Source organism: Equus przewalskii, chromosome 13 (assembly GCF_037783145.1).
Source record: "Equus przewalskii isolate Varuska chromosome 13, EquPr2, whole genome shotgun sequence".
Lineage (NCBI taxonomy): Eukaryota > Metazoa > Chordata > Mammalia > Perissodactyla > Equidae > Equus > Equus przewalskii.
This window is the reverse complement of record NC_091843.1, coordinates 35,811,264-35,834,427: the sequence shown is the minus strand read 5'-3', so window position 1 is coordinate 35,834,427 and position 23,164 is coordinate 35,811,264. Positions and strand designations below refer to the sequence as shown.

At 37.2% G+C, this 23,164-nt stretch overlaps 1 long non-coding RNA gene across 1 annotated transcript in view; it reads left to right on the top strand.

Annotated features, from left to right (window-relative positions):
* Positions 1-22,125, top strand: part of LOC139075299 (uncharacterized) — a 31,462-nt gene extending 9,337 nt beyond the window's left edge. Inside the window, exon 3 of the long non-coding RNA XR_011525541.1 lies at positions 19,486-22,125. This is a non-coding gene — a long non-coding RNA (uncharacterized lncRNA). The remainder of the gene's footprint in view (positions 1-19,485) is intronic.
* Positions 22,126-23,164: the final 1,039 nt, after the last annotated feature.

The following is a 23,164-nucleotide window of genomic DNA, read 5'->3' as shown; positions in this document are numbered from 1 at the left end:
AAAAAAAAAGAGGAAGATCGGCAACAGATGTTAGCTCAGGGCCAATCTTCCTCACTAAAACGTCTACTTAAAAAAATGCATTTGGTTAATATTTATCTTGCAATTTATCATTCAAAACTATTTTTTTTTCTGCTTTTTCTCCCTAAATCCCCCCAGTACGTAGTTGTATATTCTAGTTGTGAGTGCCTCTAGTTGTGGCATGTGGGATGCCGCCTCAACATGGCTTGATGAGCGGTGCCATGTCCACGCCCAGGATCTGAACTGGTGAAACCCTGGGCCTCTGAAGCGGAATGCATGAACTCAACCACTTGGCCACAGGGCCAGCCCCTCAAAACTATTTTTAATCCCCACTCTGACCCAAGCTTTATACCAGATGCTGAGAATGCAGGTGCAAATACGATACACGAAGTTCCTGCTCTTGAAGAACTTACACTCTTAAAAGGAGACAGACACTAAAAAGTAGAAAAATAAATAAAATATTTCATTAAGAGAAAGAAAAGAGGAAAGAAGAAAGAGAGTGTGTGAGTAGGATTAGATTGAAAGTGACTAGGACAGAATGCCTCCTGCAAGGATGGACTCTCTAAGGAGGCAAGATTTGAGCTGAGATCTGAAGGATGAAGAAGAGTCACTCATACAAAACTCTGGGAGCAGAGCCTTTGAGGTGGAGGGAAGATGGCCATACCAATTTATGGCCTGAGGCAATAACAAACCTGACATCATCAAACACAGAAGGAAGGCCAGCGAGGTTGGAGACTGTTTTAACAAGTGGAAAGAGTGGCATGGAATGAGGTTAGGGAGATAAGTAGGGATCAGACTTATGCTGGGCTTTGCAAGCTATGGTAGGCTTGGATTCTATTCTAATGGGAAGTCATAAAGGGTTTAAGTAGGGGAATGACATGATCTGGTTTACATTTAAAAGAGATCATTCTGAGATATGGAGCAGAGTCTGTAATGGTGCAAGAGTGGAAGGGAAGAGAGCAGTCAGGAAGCTGTTGCAGTAGCCTTGGTAGGAAGTGGCTTAGACTTGGGTGGTGGCAGTGGAGATGAAGAAAAATGGATGGAATTAGAAATATAATGTGAAGATGGAACCAGCAAGATTCGCTAGAAGACTGGATGAAGTGGGTAAGGAAAATAGAGTGACCAAGGATTACTCAATTTTGGGCTTGAGCAACTGGATAGATGATAGATGATGGCACCGTGGATTGAGATGGGAAATTTAGCAAGTAACATAATGGGACTGGAGAAAATAGAAAATTCTATTTTTGGCATATTAATACTGAGATACCTGTTAGACGTTCAAGTGAGAATTCAAATACCAACTGGATGTGTAAGTCTGGACTTCAAATGAAAGGTCAGAGTTAGAGGTCTAAATTTAGAAGTCACCATATAGATGGTATTTAAAGCTACGGAACTAGATAAGATGATGGAAAGAGAAAGTTGAAAGGGAAGAGAATCTAGAACAGCACTGTCCAATAGAAATACACGTGAGGCACATACATAATTTTGAATTTTCTAGTAGCTATATTAAAAAAGTAAAAAGAAACAGGAGAATTAATCTTAATAGCCCAATATATCCAAAATATTATTTCAATATGTAATCATAAAAATTATTGAGATATTTTATATTCTTTTTTCATACTAAGTCTTTGAAATTCAGAGTATATTTTCTGCTTACAGTATATCTCATTTCACACTAGCCACATTTCAAGTCTCAATAGGCACACGTGAATGGTGCATGTCTAGAACTTAGCCCTGGGGCAAACCAACATTTAGAGGTTGAATAGAGGAGGAGGAGTCAGGAAAGGAGACTGAGAGAATGGTGCCATGGAAGCCAAGAGAAGAAAGTATTTTAAAAACAGACTGGTCAACTGTGTCCAATGTTTATAAGAAGCTGAGTAAGATGAGAAAGAGCAATAGAATTCAGCAACATGGAGGTCACTGATGACCTTGACTAAGGCTGTTTCAGTGGAGTGATGGCTTCCTGGAAGGAAGCCAGAATGTAGTCAATGAAAGATAAGGAAGTGGTGACAGCTAGTATAAACAACTTTTTCAAAAAGTTTTGCTATGCAGATGAGCAGAGAAATGAAGCATTAGTTAGAGGTGGATGTGGAGTGAAGGAAGGATTTCTACCAAAACAGGAGATGTTAGAGCATGCTTGTATGCTAATGGGAATGTTCCAACAAGAAGGAACAAATTGTTGTGGAAGAAAGGGGATAATTGAAGAGGAAAACACTTCAGAAGACAGAGAAGTTGTGCACAAGAGCGCAGAGAGAGGGGCTGCTCTTTGACAGGAAAAGTGATCCTTCTATTATAGGAAGGAAAGAAGACAGCATGTGGATACAATATCAGTGTAGAGATACAAATTAGCTTACAAATCTGGGTAACAGGGATCTTCATTTTAACACAAAGCTGAAACAATAAGAAAAAAACAATAAGCAAAAAAATATATATATACATATTTGAGAAATACAAGCAAGCAAGAAAAAAAAGGCAGTATGCCTATGGCAGTGGGAAGATAGAAAACTATGTTCTTTTTCTTTTCTTTCTTTAAAAATATCAATCTGATTAACATAAGAGAAGGCTTCACTTTTTCAGGGTCTGCAACGTTGGTGTCCACTCTCCAAGGTACCCCTTTCTCTGGATCAAGTTACCTAGGAAACCAATTTAAGAATCACAAGATTGCTTGATGATTAGAGTCTCAGGGCAAAGGGAATGAATGATCTTGAGGTCATTTCATTCAAGCTGTAAAAAAGCCTGATAAACTGCCTCTGATACATATAACAGGGTACACATGTCTGTCACATTAAGAGTCTCTCTCCCCTGAACAGTGTTGGAAACAGAGTGATAAAATCTCATGATCCAATTTGTGAGACAATCTACCTGAGGCTTATTCAATTTTATACCTATTTAGAAGTCTAGGTCTCTTCCTTGCCTGTAAGAAAGTTGAAAGTGGCTAGAGGGGCAATATATCAAGGCAGGGTCCCACGCAGGAAACAATATTCTACTCAAAACAGTTTACTGAAAATAGTTTATTAATGGGACTATTTACAAAGATGTGAGCAGAGTTAAAGGAAACAACAGATATGTAGAAGCTCCCAGGGACTAGCAGGAGTTTGCTAAGCCTTCCCTTCCCCAGACATGCAGGGACAAGGTGAAGAAAGTGTTACAGAGGCCCAGTGAGTGCTAGAGCCATGTAGGAGGGGCTGTTGGGCAGCTACTGCAAGAACATGGCACCAAAATAGGGAGAAAGTGGGGAGAAGAAATACCCCACTCTCTTTCCTCCTATCCTTCCTCCTATCCCCATGCCAACTTCTGCTGAACCCACTGGAAGCCAGAGGGTGAGGGAACCCAGGTGATGTCACCCACAGAGGTCAGTGCTCCAGGGTTCAGAGATGGACAGGGAAGGGTGGAGAGTGAATGTGGGGACGGAAATGTGTGGGGGCAAGCAGAGTGTAACTAGCGTGGGAAGATAAGATATTCTTACGTGAAACAATTAAATAGGACTATCAACTAAATAGGACTATCTATGGAGCACTAAATATGTGATAGAAATGAAAAGAGGGGAGAGAGAAAGCTAAATAAAATTACAGTAACTCTTAGCTTTCATTAATTTTCTTACTAGACCAGAGATTTAGAGGAGGGGGAATTGATTACTTTGTGTCTTGTTTTATTAAATAAAAGATCTTATTTTCCCTTTATTATGTAAAAGGCACAAAAAATCCTAGAGGTAACAATATTTGTTTGACTTTTGGAGACAAGGAATCCTGTGCAGATTTTCACATCCTATTATCCTCAGTCCTTCTACCCCTGCCTCCTTCCACCTGCACCACTGGTAAGAGGCCTAAACCTCCAGGAGACACTGGCTTACTGAGGCTTAAATTTAGACAAAAGCCTGATGCAGACATTTGAGGTCACTAAGCTTCTGTCACCATATGGACATAATCAAACAGAAAGCAAGACAGCACTGTGGTTAAGAAGGTAGGCTCTAACGTCGGACGGCTTGGATTTAAACGCTTGCTCTACTACTTAGTAGCTGTATGGCCTTGGGTAAGTTACTCCTCTTATCCTCCATGCCATCTGTAAAATGGGGATAATAATAGTACTTATTCCATAGGGTCATCTTATGAGGATTACATAAGATACTTCACGGAAAGTACTTAGGAGACTCTCTGGCATCTAAGAGATGCTTCAGAAGAACTCTATTATTAATAAGGCCAATTTTCTGATTCCAAAGTACTATGCAGTCAACTCTGTTTCTCTTTAATAATTCAGTCTTGGTCTCCTCTCCACCTCTTTAGATCCTTCTCTCTCTCTCATACACATACACACACACACATGCGCGCGTGTGCACATGCACACAGTAAATAGTGGAGTCCTCATTTATACCAAAGTATATGGATACTTATCTATTCATTCATGTTCTCATGTATTTATTGAGCACCCATTATGTTCCAGATCCTGGACTGGGTGCTGAGCATAATATAAAAGTGAGAAAAAACAAACACAGCTCTTGCCCCTAAGGAGCTTGTGATCCAATGAGGGACATAAACATTATGAAATTACTACAAATAAAAATTGTATGATACAGTAATGCTAGTTAGTGAATGATGGTATTGCAGCTTAGTTTTTTCAGATTCCAGAAAAAAGGAAGTGAGCAGAATTCTGTGAGCTACAAGTGAGACGTCAGGTTGTGCTGTCCAATATGGTGGCCACTACCCACAGGTGACTGTTTAAATTTTAATTGTAAGCAATTAAAATGAAATTAAATTTAAAATTCTGTTCCTCACTTGCACTAGCCACATTTCAGGGGCTCAATCATCATATGTGACTAGAGTCTTCTCTATTAAACAGTGAAAATATAGAAGATTTCCATCATTGTGGAAAGTTTTATTGGGGAGCCTCAAATATGAAAGAAATTCTCATGGTCTGGAAAGTGGGAAAAAGTAGGGAAAGTGCTATAAAATACAGAAACCGTGGCAAAAATCAAGTTTTCCAGATCAGAACCATAATTTCTAGCAGACAGAAGGGTATGAGTATGATACAATGTTCACAACATCACATGGACTGGTTCTCCTACCGACCACTTCCTCACCAAAATGACATTTTTCCAGTGGAACTTTATATTCAGTTTCAGGTATTTTTTAGTTTGCAATTTTTTGATGTAAGTCCAGGGGAAAATAGAATTCTCTTTAGAATGAATTATAATGCTTACAATTCAACTTATTTGAAATGGAAAACTGCAGGGGTATCTGTATGGGCCAAGTGGCTTTTCCCAGAAGCTACGCTTTTTTTGTATCTATCAGTTAGCTCTGACTCCACTGTTTCTTACTCATGAACATGTTACTTTTTCAGGTTTCCTTTCTCTATTCTCTCAGGAACACAAAGCTTTGAGTACAATTTCACGTTGACCGTGTTTATACTCATGGAGTCAGAAGCGAAAGTGCTGCATTTCCCCTGTGTGCAATCATTCTTTCAATGCTCCTTTTTTTTTTTTTTTTGTATTTGACAGTGCATCAGAAAAATGCTGTAACTAGCAAGGGGGAAAAATGGCACTTTAAAATTTTGCACCCAGGCTAAATCTGCCGTGTGCAAAGAAAAATAAGAGGACTCTTGGTGACAGGTGGCAGTTTTCTACCTGGAAAAAGATATTCAAGTCACCAAAGGAGAAATGAAGCTTTGCTTATTTTCTAGGTCTAAGAAAAATCACGGCTGTTGTTGTTATTGTTAACAATTCTTATCAGTTTTAATTAGCAAGACAAAATATGAATATGGCGTCCCAGCTATAGATTGTATAGCTGAAACTACTCTAATGCTGAATCCCCGCAGAAGAACCCAGCTGACCAACAGGTAAGAAGTCACTCTCCCTTGAGACCACTAGGCTGTGAGGAAGCCCAGGCATCTTGTGGAAAGGCCCACATGGGGGATGAGCAAGGCACCCGGCTGACAGCCCCGGCAGAGAGCTTCCAGCCAGCAGCCAGTGAGAAGGAGGTCATTTTGGACATTCCACCATTCTTAGCACCTCAGCCAATACTACACGAAGCAGAAGAACCAGCTAGTCGATCCACAGAAGGGTGAGAAAGAACAAGTTGTTGTTTTAAGCCACTAAGTTTTGAAGTATTTTGTTAAATGGTAATAGATACTGAAATTGTATCTTAGCAGGACTAACTAGAGACTACGTAGCTTACTTCCTTTACGCACCTCATACATAATGATAGGCATATATTTTGTTCTGATGAACTCAACTCTTGTGTTGCGTTGTGGTAGAAGAAAGAAAAAATCTGACAGGCATTCCCCCTTCCTCCCACCACCAAATATACCAACCTTTCCATACCTGTATTCACACTGTCTGCCTTTCCTCTGTGATATTGGAAGAACTGTTCCTGTTCCCTATCAAAAGCCAACACTTCCAGCTGTATTCCAGATCAGATCCTTTCTTGCCTTTTCCATGACTCACTCAGTATCTTTTTCCTTCTGCTATATCATCAATATTTCTGTCTATTGACTCATTCCTAACAGTAGATAAATGTGCCTTAACATCGTCCCTTAAAAAAAACTTCTTTGACCCCATACCCACTTCACATGTTGTCCTATTTTCTTGCTTTCATTCATAACAAAACTTCCTGAATCAGTTGTCTATGGTCTCTGTCTCCACCCTCTCATCTGCTAGTCTCTCAATCCACTCCCACTGTCAGTACCATTTTACTTAAAGTCTCCTCTCCCGGCTCTTCCTCCTCTGATCAACATCAAATTGTTGGTATTTCCCAGGCATCAGTAGGGAAGATGAATGAATTCTCTCAAGAAACATATCACAATGACAAACCAGCAGAAAGAGAAATCAAGAATACAATCCCACTTGGGCCAGCCCAGTAGCTTAGCGGTTAAATTTGTACACTCTGCTTCGGTGGCCGGGGGTTCACAGGTTTGGATCCCGGGTGCAGACCTACACCATTCATCAAGCCGCACGCAAAATGGAGGAAGATTGGCAACACATGTTGGCTCAGGGCCAATCTTTCTCACCAAAAAAAAAGGATTACAATTGCAACAAAAAGAATAAAATATCTAGGAATAAATTTATCCAAGGAGATGAAAGACCTATACACTGAAAACTCTAAGACTTTATTGAAAAAAATTGAAGAAGACACAAAGAAATGGAAAGATATTCCATGCTCATGGATTGGAAAAATAAGCATAGTTAAAATGTCCATATTATCTAAAGCAATCTACAGACTAAATGCAATCCCAGTCAGAGTCCCAATGACATTTTTCATGGAAATAGAACAAAGAATCCTAAAATTTATATGGAACAACAAAAGACCCCAGATAACCAAACAATCCTGAGAAAAAAGAACAAAGCTGGAGGTATCACACTCCCTGAATTCAAAATATATTACAAAGCTATAGTAATCAAAACAGCATGGTATTGGCAGATAAACAGATGCAGAGATCAATGGAACAGAACCAAGAGCCCAGAAATAAAACCACACATCTATGTATAGTTAATCTTCAACAAGGGAGCCAAGAACATACAATGGAAAAAGGAAAGTCTCTTCAATAAATGGTGTTGGGGAAACTGGACAGTCACATACAAAAGAATGGAAGTAGACAATTATGTTATACAATACACAAAAATTAATTTAAAATGAATTAAAGACTTGAATGTAAGACCTGAAACCATAAAACACCTGGAAAACATAGGCAGTGTGCTCTGTGACATTGGTCTTAGCAGTTTCTTTTTGAATATCAAGGGAAACAAAAGAAAAATAAACAAACGGGACTATATCAAACTAAAAAGCTTCCACACAGCAAAGGAAACCACCAACAGAATGAAAAGACAACTCACCAAGTGGGAGAAAGTATTTGCAAATCATATATCCAAGAAGGGATTAATTTCCAAAATACATAAAGAACTCATATAACTCAACAACAACAAAATGAACAAACAGATCACAACATGGGCAGATGATATGAATAGACATTTTTCCAAAGAAGATATACAGATAACCAACAGGCACATGAAAAGATGTTCAACATCACTAATTATTAGGGAAATGCAAACCAAACCTACAATGAGATATCACCTCACACTCGTCAGAATGGCTATTATTAAAAAGACAAGAAATAAGTGTTGGAGAGGATGTGGAGAAAAGGGAACTCTCATACACTGCTGGTAGGAATGCACACTGGTGCAGTCACTATTGAGATTTCCCAAAAAATTAAAAATAGAAATACCATATGATCCAGCTATTCCACTTCTGGGTATTTATCCAAACAACATGAAAACACTAATTTGAAAACATCTCTGCACCCCTACGTTCATTGCAGCATTGTTTACAATAACTGAGACTCGGAAGCAACCTAAGTGCCCATCAACAGATGAATGAATAAAGAAGATGTGTTCCTGAGAGAATGGAAAAGCAAAAAGCATGACCAGACAATTTACAAAGAGATATATAAAGATAGTTTTTAAACATATAAAAAAGATGTCCAACTTCATTCATAATAAAACATATGTAAATTATTAAAGCATATTGAGATATCATTTCTCACTCATTAGATTGCCCAGAAAATCAAAAGCTTGACAATACACTCTGTTGGTGAGGATATAAGAAAACAGATACTCTCATACATAGCTGGAAGGAATATAGCAAAACTACAAACAAACTTACTTCAACACAGCAATCTCAGTTGTATAAATTTATTCTGAAGTGACATCTCAAGTAATATAAAAATACACATACATAAGATTATACATTGCAGCATTATTTGTAATTCCAAAATACTGGAAACTACCTAAATATCTAGGTGAAGAAGCTTATTTGAACAAACCACAGTACATCCATCCAATGGAGCACAGTGCTATGCAGCTGTAAAGAATGAGGAAGATCTCTATGAACCGATATGGAATGACTGCCGGGAGATATTAAGTGAAAAAAGCAAAGTGCAAAAGAGTATCTGTTATATGCTGCCTTTTGTGTAAGATAAAAGGGAAAATAAGAAAATATGCTTTATCATTACCAGAAAACAATAGAATCTGTTTCCTACAAGGAGTAGAGGTGGGGAGAATTAATGGAAGGGACACAGAATGGAGTGATCTTTCTGAGTGTAAATTTTTATACAGTTTTGACTTTTGAAAGCATTATAATATCTTACATATTCAAAAAATAAATCAATAAATAGGGAGAAAAGCTAAAACCAAAAACCAATTGAAACAAATGAATGTAATTTATTTCAAATGAATATCATGACCACACTAAATGGGAAAAAAATTAAAAAGAGAGAACTAACTCAATGAACTTATGAACACAATATATTCTTAGTTTCGGAGGCGGAGAGAGAAAAGTGCAAACAAACCATGAAGTCTTTTTAGTTGGGTTGTTACCCATAGTGGTATGAGCAAAGCAATTTTGAAACTATTTTAGATGTAATCTAGATTTGAGCAAACGAGTAAATGTGTTACTATAGTTGGAGCCAAGATTCTCACTGTAGAAGGGGCATGTAAGTGCAGAATGGAGGAAGGCGAGAGAATCTTGTGGAGATGGGTTAGAATTAGAGAAACTGGTGTGAACTCATAATTTCTAAAATATGAATATATATATACATGTTTATGTATGTGCCCATGTATGCGTACATGTATATATATGCATATATTGCCTAGCTCTGGCTGTTCAAAGGTCCAAGAAGCAAATACAATGGAATAGCAATGAGCATGTCTTGTGCCCAGATCTTGGTTTCTAATACCATTCTCCACTAAAAGAAACCTGAGCTCCTTTGAGGAATAACTGATTCCAGGGCCGGGGCAAGCTGGGTACAATTGGAGCCTGGAACATCTTGTTATACCAGCAAATAAGTGCTAAAAGATGATGGGACCATATCGCAAGGACATAGGGGCCAGCTTGAAGAGGCTCCCATTGGCCAAATCTGGAACAATTTGAGCACCAAACTAAGGAAAAACAGTAATGAATGATAAACCGTTGAAAAAAATAGCAACCCATGAATCCATATCATTAATAGATAGATGACAGATAGAAACATAGATACATATATAGATACATAGATAGATGTCAGATACATAGATAGATATGTACACACATATATACCTACATACATATATAGATACACACATACATACATAGATGGATAATAGATACATATTTATAGACACATACATTCCTACATACATACATACATAGACAGATAGATAGACAGATATATGGGGGAGAAGGGTGGTCTCTTGCTTAGAGCAGAATGCTGAGAAGCCCAGAGCCAACTTACGCATTAGGCACAGTGTCTAAAGCTCACATACTTTTATTTATTTGTGGTGTTTTTGAGGAAGATTAGCCCTGAGCTAACATCTGCCGCCAATCCTCCTCTTTTTGCAGAGGAAGACTGGCCCTGAGCTAACATCCGTACTCATCTTCTTCTACTTTATATGTGGGACGCCTGCCACAGCATGGCTTGACAAGCGGTGCCATGTCCGCACCCAGGATCCAAACCTGCGAACCCAGGCCGCAGAAGCAGAACGTGCGAACTTAACCACTGCGCAACCAGGCTGGCCCTTCACATACTTTTAAAGGCCCATGAAAATGTTTTAAATTTTATTTCTTTTAAAAGAAATCAGAAGAAAAATAATTATAATAACAATAGTAAATCCAGCCTGGATAATATTCATCTTTATACCAACACAGTCATAAAATATAATTTGAAAATTTTTTTATGGAGAAAGGGCCCCACTAAAGCAAAAGAGCATGGGGCTCATGAAAAACTAATGTGGCCCTCTGAGGGACAACTGGTAAATGTGGACAGGGTGCTAGTTGGAAAATCATCATTTTGCAGCCTTCCTGGTAAAGATTAGAACAAGTGAGAATCACCAATAGATGCTAAATCTAAGGGAAATTTTTGGTGAAGAATAGGATATTTGCATGGCCTTAAAGTTATCTCCCCCACACTCTTCTTATTGTGAGAAAAAGAAAAGATGATTATACAGTGGAGAAATCAGGCACCACCTTGACTGGGCAATCAAAATTAATCAATATCATCTATGAAGGACAGACGGACATCATATGCCTCCAGATATACAACATCATCTATACAGTATTCCTGCTAACAGTGTATAAACTCGATATAATCATGAGGAAATGTCAGATGAACAGAAAATGAAAAGTGTTCTATTTTAAATAAAGGTGGAGGTGTGGAGGAGTTACATTCTTAAAAAATGTCAATGTCAGAGAAGACAAAGAAAGGCTGACAAATATTCCAGATTTAAGGCAGCTAAAGAGAGGTGACAAGTGAATGCTATAACTGACCCTGAAATTGAACTTACGCTGGAAGGGAAAAAACCTATAAAGAACGTTATTAGATCAACTAAAAAAATTGGAATATGGGCAGTAAATTAGATAAAAGTGATATACTAATGTAGATTTACGAAGTTAAGAACTGTAGAGCAAAGCCATATTCTTCAAAAATACATGCTGAAGTATTTAGGGGTGAAGAACTATGATGTGTATAACCCATCTCAAATGGCTCGGGAAAAAATTGTGTTTGTGTGTGTGTGTAGGGGGGAGGGAGAGAGAAAATAAATGATAGAGTAAATGGGGTAAAATGATAACAATAGGTGAATCTTTGTAAAGAATATACAAGTGTTCCTTGTGCTATTTTTATTTTTGCAACTTCTTATAAGTTTGAAATTATTTCCAAATAAGTTTTTCAAAACTTAAAAAATAAAAGCTATGTTAAAGAGTCACATATAGACGTATAACTGATACTATATGCATAACATTAGCTGGATTTTTCACATTTTAAATAGTTTCCTATCTTATTACATAATCTTTGAATCTATCATTTTAAATGTCTGTATAACATTCTATCAAACTGACACTCTAGAGTTTACTGGGCCATGTCCTTGTTGTTAAACCTTTAGGTTATTTTCAATTTTTCCTGATTTAAACAATGTTCACAATGGTTAAGCCTAAGAGCTATAGAACCATATTACTTATATTCAAATCTCAGCTCTTATTTACTAGCTGTGTAGCTTTGAGTAAATTGCTCGTCTTTCTGAGCCTTAATTTCCTCAAGTCAAGCATGGTAGTATTCATAGGGTTGTGAGTAGTAAATGATATCTTCATGTAGAGAATGTACAATGTTTCCTAGCACATAGTAAGCATTCAACAAATATTAGCTATTTGTATAATTTTTGTGCATTAAACTTTTTCCGTTTTAGGGTATCTAACCTTTTGCAATATTAAAACTTAAATATAAAGGCAATACTGACATTTGGGGATATTGGAAAAAAGCATACTGTAGACGAAAGAATGGCAATATTCTAAACAATGACACTAATGGTTTTATCATCCTTGCTTTCTTTAATTTAAAAAAAAATGTTTACAGGAATTCCTCTAGTAAACAAAAACATCTTCTGCTATCCCAAAGTATACCACTAGGTGGCAGCATAACCAATTAATTGGCAATAGTAATTCAAACAGGTGACTTTCAAACAAACTTAGGAAATCCCAAAATAGAAAGATGGTTCTTTGAAAAGTGTGGTCATAGCAGACACACTAATCTATGGCTGGTGAATCAGTTGAGATACATCGGTCCCAGTACCTCACTAGGTGTTAGGTCGGCCAGACATCTCCAAACTGATTCATCTTTCCTCTGACCCCATTTCCACACGGCTTAAAAACCTTTTTCTCCTTCAGACTTTCCCATCTCATTAAATGACACTACTACCATCCACCTAATTGCTTAACACATAAACCAAAGGTCACTCTATTGTAGAGTCTGGGGTTTTGTGTTGTTGATTTCTAGTTTTATTATGTTATGGTAAAAAAAAAAATGTAGTCTGTATGGTATCAATTATTTTGTTATTTCTTGAGACTGGCTCTGCAGTAAAATTTTATAAGTTTTCCATGTGTACTTATGAAGAACATGTACTCTCTATTAGGTGAAGGATTCTGGCTATATCCGTGAAGTCAAACTTGTTAACTGTGTTGTTCGTATCTTCTATATCCTTATTAATACTTTGTCAGCTTTCTCTATTTCTGTAGGAAATGTGGTAAAAAAAAAATTTCCCACTGTAGTTGAAGATTTGCTCATTTCTTGCAATTCTGTCAATGATATTTTTGCTTTATATCTATTGAGGATATTGGTAAATTACAGAGAGATTCAGAATTGCAATAGTTCCTTGGTAAATTATATTTTTATTATTTTTTAAAATCTTTATTTCTAACAATACTTTTCACCTTAAAGTCTATTTTGTCTGGCATTACTATTACTACACTAGTATTCTTTGGGGTAATATCTGCCCATTCATATATTTTTCTATTCATTTGCTTTCAACCTTTCTATGCTTTTATGTTTTAGCTATGTGGTAAACAGCAGATAGCTAGATTTTTTCCTTATTATCTAATATGAGCAGTTCTGATTTTAATGAAAAGTTTAACCTATTTATATATTGAAATTACTGACCTATTCGGACTTATTTCTACAATTCTATGATGTGTTTTTTATTTATAAGTCTATTTCTTTGATTCTCTTTTTTCCTCCGTGCATGCCTTTTATTGGAATGACCTGGTTTTATCTATTCCTTTTTCTTTATCTTTATTGATTTAGAACTTTTATATTATGTTTCTATGCTTTTGGTAATTATCCTTACATTTTTAACATGTACATTTGAAAGTCAAAAGTTAATTAATTTATCTATTCTCTTCCTGAATGATCAAGGGCTTAGAAAGCTTTATCTCCAATCACCCGCCTTCCTATCTTGCTCCTTGTTGTTATCTATCATTTTAATTTTAATATCTTCTCAAGTTAGACATTAATATCATCGTTAATGCTGTTTCCAATCAATGCTTATTTAGATATGCTTACATGTGCAGTGATTTTTCTTGCCTACCGTTACTTCTCGCATTATGTTATTCCCTACAGTAGCTTCACAGTAGAAAGAAACAATATTCAAGCTCTTATACAACACTTAGCATGATCTGGTCGTTGTCTGCTTCTTCAATCTCCTCTCATGTCAGTCTTCCCCATTGCTCACTGCCCTCCAACTGTAAACCTCTTCTTTTAGTTCCTGGAACAGGCTATCTCTGAACACCAATTTCTTTCTCACCTCAAATCCTACGCACATTCTTTTCCTTCAATTAGTGTGGTCTTCCTTCTATTCTTCCTATTGCTGTCTCTCATTCTTCTCAAAGAAGTTTTCTTTTGCCACCCTATCTAGATTAGGTCCCCCTCATCCCATAATTCTCTATAACAGCACTCTGTTTATTTCCTCCATGTACTTATCACAAGTAATAATTACAGATTCAAATATGTGTTGCTTGTTTAGTGCCTGCCTCTCTGATGAGATTTGGCTCTGGGAGAATATCAGTGGGAATGGAAAAGCAAATGTGAATGAGAAACATTTTAAAAGAAGAATTTACAAATTTTTATGTCAAATTAGATGAGACAGCATATTAATAGAAGGAAAAGTTAAACATGATTCTAAGCTTTCTCCTTTGGAAGACTGTAAGAATAGAGCTACAACTTGACAGAAATAGAATAATTGGGAAAAGAATTCAATTTGAATGAAATTGAGGAAAGGAAAATTACTTCTGCTTAAAAATACTAAGGCTAAAGTGACAGTGGAACATCCATGTGAAGAAATGACATAGGCAATCAGAATTATGGCAGTGGAATATAAAGGTCAGTAATGGAGATGTAGTTCTGGGAATAACTTACATATTTTTTCATCCCTTATCAATGTAATATTCAGTTTCTCATTGAGCCATTCCAAACCTTCTGCTTTCTCCCCATTTATTCAACCAATATTCTTCCTGGTTCGGTGCTAAATGCAATGATCAACATTTAACTAAGATTGATGCTGTTCCTGACCTCATGGAGCTTACAGCATAAAAGGGGAGAAAGACAAGTAAATAAGCAGCTGCAATCAAATAGGATATACTCCATGTAGGAATTAGACAAGAGTGTTTTTAGGAGCACATAGCAAGAAAAATTAACTTAGTCTGTGGGGTCAGGGAAAGCTTTCTGAGGGGAAGTAATGCTTTATTGAAACCCAAAAGAGAATAAGGAGTTATTCAGGAAAAAGAGAGGAAAGAGGCTCCTTAACTAGAGGAAACATGAAGCAAAAGCTTTAAAGCAAGAAGCAATATGCATGCCCAAGTATTCCTGTTTTTACCAAGCAACTATTCTCTATCCAGCCCTTTTAATTTTTTTTTCAAATTGATTGATGTATAAGTTACATATAGTAAAATTCACCCTTTTAAGGTGTAAAAGTCTATGAATTTTGACAAACTTATACAGTCAGGTAATCATTACAACAATCAAGATACATAGTGTTTCTATCACCCTAAAAAGATCCCTCAAACCACTTTGTACCTCCCCTACCCTCAGCCTCCTGGGACTGCATTTCTGTCCCTATAGTTTTCCCTTTTGCAACTGTCATATAAATGGAATCATACAGTATATACTCTTTGAATCTGGCTTCTTTCACAGAGCATAATGCTTTTGAGCATCATTTATGGTGTTACATATCAGTAGCTTGTTCCTCTTTATTGCTGAATAGTATTACATTGTATAGGTGTACCACAATTTGTTTCATCAGTTGATGAACATCTGGCATGTTTACAGTTTTTGGAAAATATGGACAAAGCTGCTACAAATATTCCCATAGAGGTTTTATGGGGGTGTAAGTCTTCATTTCCCTTGGGTAAATACCCAAGAGTGGGATTATGGGTCATAGAGTAAATGTGTGTTTAACTTTATAGTCAATTGCCAAACTGTTCCGCAAAGTGGCTGTACCATTCAGCATTCCCACCAGGAATGTATGAGAGTTCTAGTTGTTCTTCATCGTCACCCGGCATTTGACATTACCAGTTGTTGTTTATTTGAGCCATTTTTACTATGTATATAATGGTATCTCATGTCACTTTAATTTGCATTTTTCTAATGACTATAATGTCAAGCATCTTTTCATGTACTTATTTGCCATCCGTATATCTTCTTTTGTAGAGTGTCTAGTCAAATATTTTGCCCATTTTTTCCTTATTGGCTTGTTTGTTTTGTTATTGGCTTATTATTGATCTTATAGAGTCTTTTACATATTCAGGCTACGAATACTGTACCAGATAAGTATTTTGTAGTGCTTCTTCCCAGTGTGTGGCTTGTCTTCTCATTTTCTTAGTGTCTTTCAAAGAACAGAAATTTTTTATTTTGAAAAGTCTAATTTATTAATTTTTCCTTTTCTGCTCAGCCTTTTAATTTCATTCTTTCTCATCTCTTTACAGCATGGTCTTCTTTCTCTGCCTTCAATTTCGCAGAAGTCTCCCACTTTTTGCAAAAATCTTCACTTGCAGTTGTTGCCCTTTTCCCATTGTAACTGTGTGTTTTCTCTTTCATTTCGCTGTCAAATATTTGGAATGAATGTTCTCTAGAAGCCTCCATTTCCTTACTATTTAGTCATTCCTTAAATCCCTTCCATTCTCACCACACTACCAAAACTAACCTCCAGATGTCACTAAAAAGCCTCTTACGTGTCAGTTCCAATGCTATTTTCTAGACTGTAATTCTCTTCTACTTCCTTTTGGCATAACCCTTCCTTCCAAAAATTATTTTTCAACCTCTTACTTTCAGCCTTCCCCAAAAGCTGACCTAAGATTGTGTAGTATTCCATTAGGGATTAATTCAGTTATTTAATGTCATGTAAACAAGAGTTTTTCTACTGAATAAATTCAATTTTATTTTGTTCTGAGTTCAGACTGAAGCAGTAAATATGAAATAGATGTTAAATCACTTACAAGTAACTAATTCCCTTAAATAAGTTGAACATCATCATTTGTTTTTTTAATGACTTTTTTGTCTTTTTTAAAATCTATATTCCCGACATAAATTTCAGCACAACTTATGACTGATTTTTATTACAAATTCTAAATTACTAGAGTCAAAATTAATGAAATTTACTCTAGCTTTTTCATTATAATACATATGTCCATATATATTCTATTCTATATTAGGAAGAAATACAAGGCAGGGACAATCTCCTAGGACGGCGAGAGAAGGGGTTATTAGAATCACAAAGTTTGTTTCTAATATTTATTAAGTAGAGAAACTGATACAGTAAAATAGATTCTTTTCCCTAAAGTAAAATCATAAAGAGGCACAGCAAAGACGTTTCAGTTTCGATTTTGCCTTACTGGACCATAAATAGCAAATAGTTTCACTCTTCTCAGGTATTTCCCCTAACCACCACCCTTTTCCTTTTTATTTGCCTTCTCTGTCTTTTTCCCCTTTATATTTCCTCTAATTAGCATAATGGCCAGAGACTATGACTAAATTAAATCATTCCATTTCTTTCAACCCTAGGTCAAGGTAATTACTCCTTGTTATTCCATCTCTCTCTTCTGCTTTCAGAAGGATAGCTCCTGCTTCTTTGTTCTTGGAAAGAGCAAAACAGAGCAATGGCTGAAATTTTCCTGCAATTCATTAGTGTCCCAAGGTCAAGCTAGGGAAATCAGTTCCCTGAAGTCTTCCAAGTCTCTGTGGTGAGGCTATCAATGCATTCTGAGCATATTGGGAAGCAGCGTAGAATAGTAGAAAGAGCTTTGGAGTTAGAAAGACCCAATTCGAATCAGTTCTGACCACCACCACTTTTTTGACCAGAAAGTCAATAAATCCTCTGAGCATGTTTCCTTATCTGTGAAAGAGACATAATAACATCTACTTTAACAGGAAACATGAGTAAAGAATTTGATACTTAGTTAGTACTTTATACATTTTGATCCTTTCCTCTCCTCTCTCGTAATAATTCTTTTAGTGGAGATTGACTCTAAAATGTCACCCTTTCTTGGTGCACTGATGCAAGGCCAATCCCTTGGCACTTTCCTTAGGATGCACTGACGTGATACTGAGATAAGGGGATATCCTGCCTCCTGAATATATTTGTATTTTAACAAGGACTTTTAGGATAGGAATTTTTGACGTGGCAAAGGCAGTGCTAGTGATGATTTCTGTATTATGTTCTGAAAAATCAAAAAGTTCTATGAGGCATCTCAAGAAGTTTCTGAAAGCATGGTAATGGGAGACATATTTCATTTCTGCCTGCCCTGTGACCTACAGACCCCACCTTGACAATAGGTACATTGGCCATCAGCATTCAATTGTACTACTTTCCATAGAAAGAGCATACAGGCTTCTATGAAGAATACAAGTCTATAAATATAGTTCAAGCCACCTTATATATCTTTTTTTGTTCTTAAATATTGTACATATATTATATGAAATAAATTAAACATTAACTTTAATTTGAAATTCTTTTTGTCAGATTAACAGTACACATGATCTTTGACTCAACAATTATACTTCTAGGCATCTTTCCTAAAATATACTCACATGTGTATACAAATATATATATATGTAGAAGCATATTTTTTACAGCTCATTTTTTACTAAGAAAGATTAGAAACAATTCGGTAAGTATTATAGAATAGTCATACAGTAGAATACTATGAACCTATTAAATAATAAACAATTATTAGTTAAATAGCAACTACATGCCCAGAATCTTATTAAGTGCTGAAAGAGAATAAAAAGAAGTATTAACCATGGTTCTTATCATGAAGGAGCTTACAACCTTGTTGGGAAGGGTCAAAAGTGCACAGATCTCTGGCTTTAAAATACATGTTTTCTATGTGAGCCAACTTTTTGATTTGTATTCTTAAAAAAGAACCTTCTGGACTAAGGATAGGCAAACTACAGCACATGGGCCAAATCCACCTCCTTGCCTATTTTTGTAAATATCAATTTTATTGGCACACAGCACACTCATTCATTTACCCATTGTCTATGGGTACTTTCCTGAAACAGAGTTGAGTAGTTGCAATAGAGATCTTTTGGCCCACAAAGCCAAAAATATTTACTAACTGGCCCTTTATTGAGAAAGTTTGTCAACTTCTGTTGTAGACTTTAAAAAAAACCCAAAACCTTAAAAAATGGTTTGGAATTAAGCTTGGTGGTTTAAAAATACATACATAAATTCTTTGATAAACCTTCCCTTGAAAGACGAAGCTTGGAGCCAGCTCAAGGGCATAGTGGTTAAGCTTGTGTGCTCTGTTAGGGTAGCCCGGGGTTCAAGGGTTCAGATCCTAGGCACAGACTTAGCGCCGCTTGTCAAGCCATGCTGTGGCGGTGTCCCACATACAAAATAGAGGAAGATTAGCACATATGTTAGCTCAGGGACAGTTTTCCTCAAGCAAAAAGAGGAAGATTGGCAACAGCCATTAGCTTAGGACCAATCTTCCTCAGAAAATAAATAAATAAATAAAATAATAAAATAAATTTTTTACAAAGGTGAAGCTTAATTCTCCTCTCTTTGAGTGTGGACTGAAATTAGTAACTTCCTTCTAACAAATAGAGTTCGAAGTAAATAAGGATGTGTGACTTCTGAAACTAGATCATAAAAGATGTTACAGCCTTCTTCTTGCTCTCTCTCAGGCCACTTGCATGGGAGAAGCAAACTCCTACGGTGTGAGGACACGCCAGTAGCCCTGTGGAGAGGTTGATGTGACAAGGAACTGAGACTTCCTGCCAACAGCTAGCAAGGAACTACAACCTTCTACTAACAGCCTTGTGAGTGAACCATCTTGGAAGTGGATCTTTCAGCTCCAGTCAAACCTTCAGACAACTGGAGTCCTGGCCAACATTTTGACTGCAACCTCATGAGAAACTCTGAGTCAGAACCATCCAGTTAAACCACTCCTGAATTCTTGACCCATGGAAACTGTCAAATAATAAGTATCTGTTGTTTTAAGCTGCAAAATTTTGGGTTAATTTGTTATTCAGCGTTAGAGAACTAATACAAAGGTGAAGGCTATAGATGCTCTAGAGCAGAGTCCATAAACTTTTTCTTAAAGGGCTAGACAGTCAATATTTTAGGCTTGCAGACTATATGGTCTCCATTGCAACTACCCAACTCTGCTGTTGTAGCAGGAAAACAGCCACACACAATAGGTAAACAAATGGGCATGGCTGTGTTTCGATAAAAGTTTATTTACAAAAATAGGTTGCAGGCCTGTGGTCCCTAGTTTGGCAACCTCTGCTCTAGAGAAACCAACTTTAATGATAATACGCAACTACTAGAAAGGAGCGATAGAAGCTGGGGGATTTCTCAGCTTAAGGCTGCAAAGCCAACTACCGAGGAAACTCCTGATTAGAAAAGGGTATGTTCACATATAGTCACAATTCTCTTTTTATCTTTCCCTGTAAGCTTCTGCCAAGAGGCAAAGAGAAATAAAATAATTGGAAGAGCGATGGGACTTTCCCCCTAAAAAATCTGATAGGATAGAACTGAGTACCAACCAGAAAAGAAAATGAGAAAACTGAAGATGGGAGAAAACTGCTCTTATCGGCTTTCTGCCAACTTGCTAAAACCTTTGTGCACCAGTGCCAAAGCTGGTATTTTAAACACACAAAGCAAGCTTCCTTAAGGGTGGGAGGAAGATTATTTCCCATTAACACCTGGAAATAGAACAAAGAACTAAAAAGTAGTTGATAACTGCTAGTGGAAATTAAAAAGGGACCCAAACTTTACTTAAGTCTATTTCTTAACATTATGTTCTAAGTGTATCACGTTTTCTTTATGGTCCTTAGAAGTTAGTAACTGTGAAGATTTGTAAATTTACTAAACATATTATCATGAAAAAAACTCATAACTAACTGGAATCACACGCTGACCAGATGTCTGTTAGAAGAAAGCATGACTGGATCTTACCATCATCATGAGAAGTCACTATTCTTAGTGGCAGCTCCTCAAACTGCAGACTTACCATGCAGCCATGCAACCCAAGACCTATTATAATCATAGCTAATATTTACTGAATACCTAATAAACACCAGGTGCTGGGCTAAGCATATTGTATGCATTATTTCATTTAATCCTCCCAACAACCCTATGAAGTCGGTATTAGCACCCCACTTTACAGATGAGAAAAAAACTGAGGCTCAGAAAGTAGCTTGTCCAAGGTCACTCAGCTAATAAGTGGCAGAGCTAGAATTTGACCCAGGCAGGCTACCTCTGGAGCCCACCATCTTAGCCAGCACCTTCTGCAAGCCCTGAGGACAAAAGGTTAAGTGCAACATTGTCTGACAGCTATGACTTACATTTTCTTTCAAAGAAGGTCAATTTATTTGGGTGAAGGGAATTCAAATGCATTAGACAATTGAAAACCACTCTTACAAAACACAATAGCAGCAATCATTCATTACTATCCCGTGGAATAGCATCTAATGGAAGACTAGTTCCTAAATCGACATATAAGGAAAAAACTAAACGCAGACAAATTACTCTAAAATTCCTTAAACTTTCTCATAAAAAACAGTTCTATAGACATGACTTCGTAAGGAAATGGCAGAGTCACATCTCTCTTCTCATGCTCGCTCTGGAATATATCCTCTTTTAGAGGAATGGCTGAGCTCTATCTTCAAAATTTAAACTCTCTCTCCTCCTCTTTTTCTCTCCTTTCCTTCCTCTCTCTTGCTGAGTGTGTATAGTTGAATGTACATAATTTAAAAATACTATGATGTTACTCCACTCGAACACAAACCTAGAACAGAACATAAATGCTAAGGCAACCCAAAGCAAAGAACATTAATAACTCCTCTTTTATATACACAGCCCAGGAATAAGTACCTCAGGCCTATTCTGACGTGTCTCTGTCATGGCATTTATACAATGTCCATTCTTCTAAGCAAGCCATCTCTGCCCGTCCTGTGCATGCACATGATTCAGGCATAAGAACCTCTGTCACAAGCAGAGCAACTTTCTCTTACCTCTTGGTTGTCTAAAATCAGTACAGGAATGGAGGGGCTTTTTGAGATGACAGATAGTGGAACTTGGATAGCTAGGATCCAGAAATTCAGGAGATGCTGCTTAGGAAAAGAAAAGAGGACAGAAAAGGACAATTAAGAATGCTCTGCCAGGGAAGGAGATCTGATCGGTGGTTACCAGGGAAAAGGGGGGGTGGGGGGAGGGTACGGAGGGGGAAGTGGTGTACCCACAACATGACTAACAAAAATGTACAACTGAAATCTCACAAGCTTGTAATCTATCATAACATTAATAAAAAAAAAAAAAAAGAATGCTCTGCCAGGGAACTGATTTCAGAGAAATAAGGCAAAGAAAGAAGGTGGAATATGAAAAGCTCTCTGCAAAAACCAGTACGTTCTGCATATTCCCAGTACTCGTTATATTAAGCCAAGGTCAGGAGGGAGCTTGTTCACAAACAGAATCATCATAAAGCTAAAAAAGAAAAAAAGGAGGGATTGAAATGGACAGAACTAAGGTAAAGCGAGTGACACATTCCTCTTGGGTACCCAATTTTAGAGGCACCCCACGAAACTCAGTAATCAAGATAAATAATACTTTAAAGCAATAGTTTAAAAAACCACTTTGGCAAACTACAACCAGCCACCTGCTTTGCAAATAAAGTTTTATTGGAAGCAGGTTCAGGTTTAGGGTGAAGTGACTGGGGCAGGGTCAGAAAAGTGCAGGACAGAATTCTGTCTGTATTTAAATTTTGACATTTTGTTCATCATAGATTTTTTACACCAATTTTGGTGTAAAGATTAAAAAGATTACATTAAAACATTATTTATCTTGATCGCTGAGTTTTTTAGCTCCCCTTAAGTTTTGTGCCTCCCTCACCGCACCCTGTCCTGGCCTGGGCTGTAAAAGAGAGAGAGAGGAGGCAAGAAGAGATAGTCAGCAGTTTAAAGACTTATGCAGGGATCTGGGGTCAAGACCTAACGCAGAAAAGTTGGAGATTCCATTTTATCCTGCTGTACGCGTTCTGTGCCCTGGGCGCTCTCATGCCAGTGAAGGCCGTTCTTTCATTGAGCTCCTTCACTTGCCTTGGCAGCTGCACTCACTTTTATATGCAGGTTCTGGAATGCTGGGAGCTGTATGGCAGCCAACATCTCCCCTCTCCCTTCTCAAACATGACGTTCTCTGTAATTCAGTTACAGACACCTCTTTCCTTAGCCTTCTCGCTCAGGGAGCCTGATCAAGGAATCTAAGAACTAAGCCTCATTTGCCTTCTCTGGGTATGCAAGTGAATTTGCATATATCTTGTGTCCATTTGCATTCCCCTCACTCGGGGCATTTAGAATAAAAACA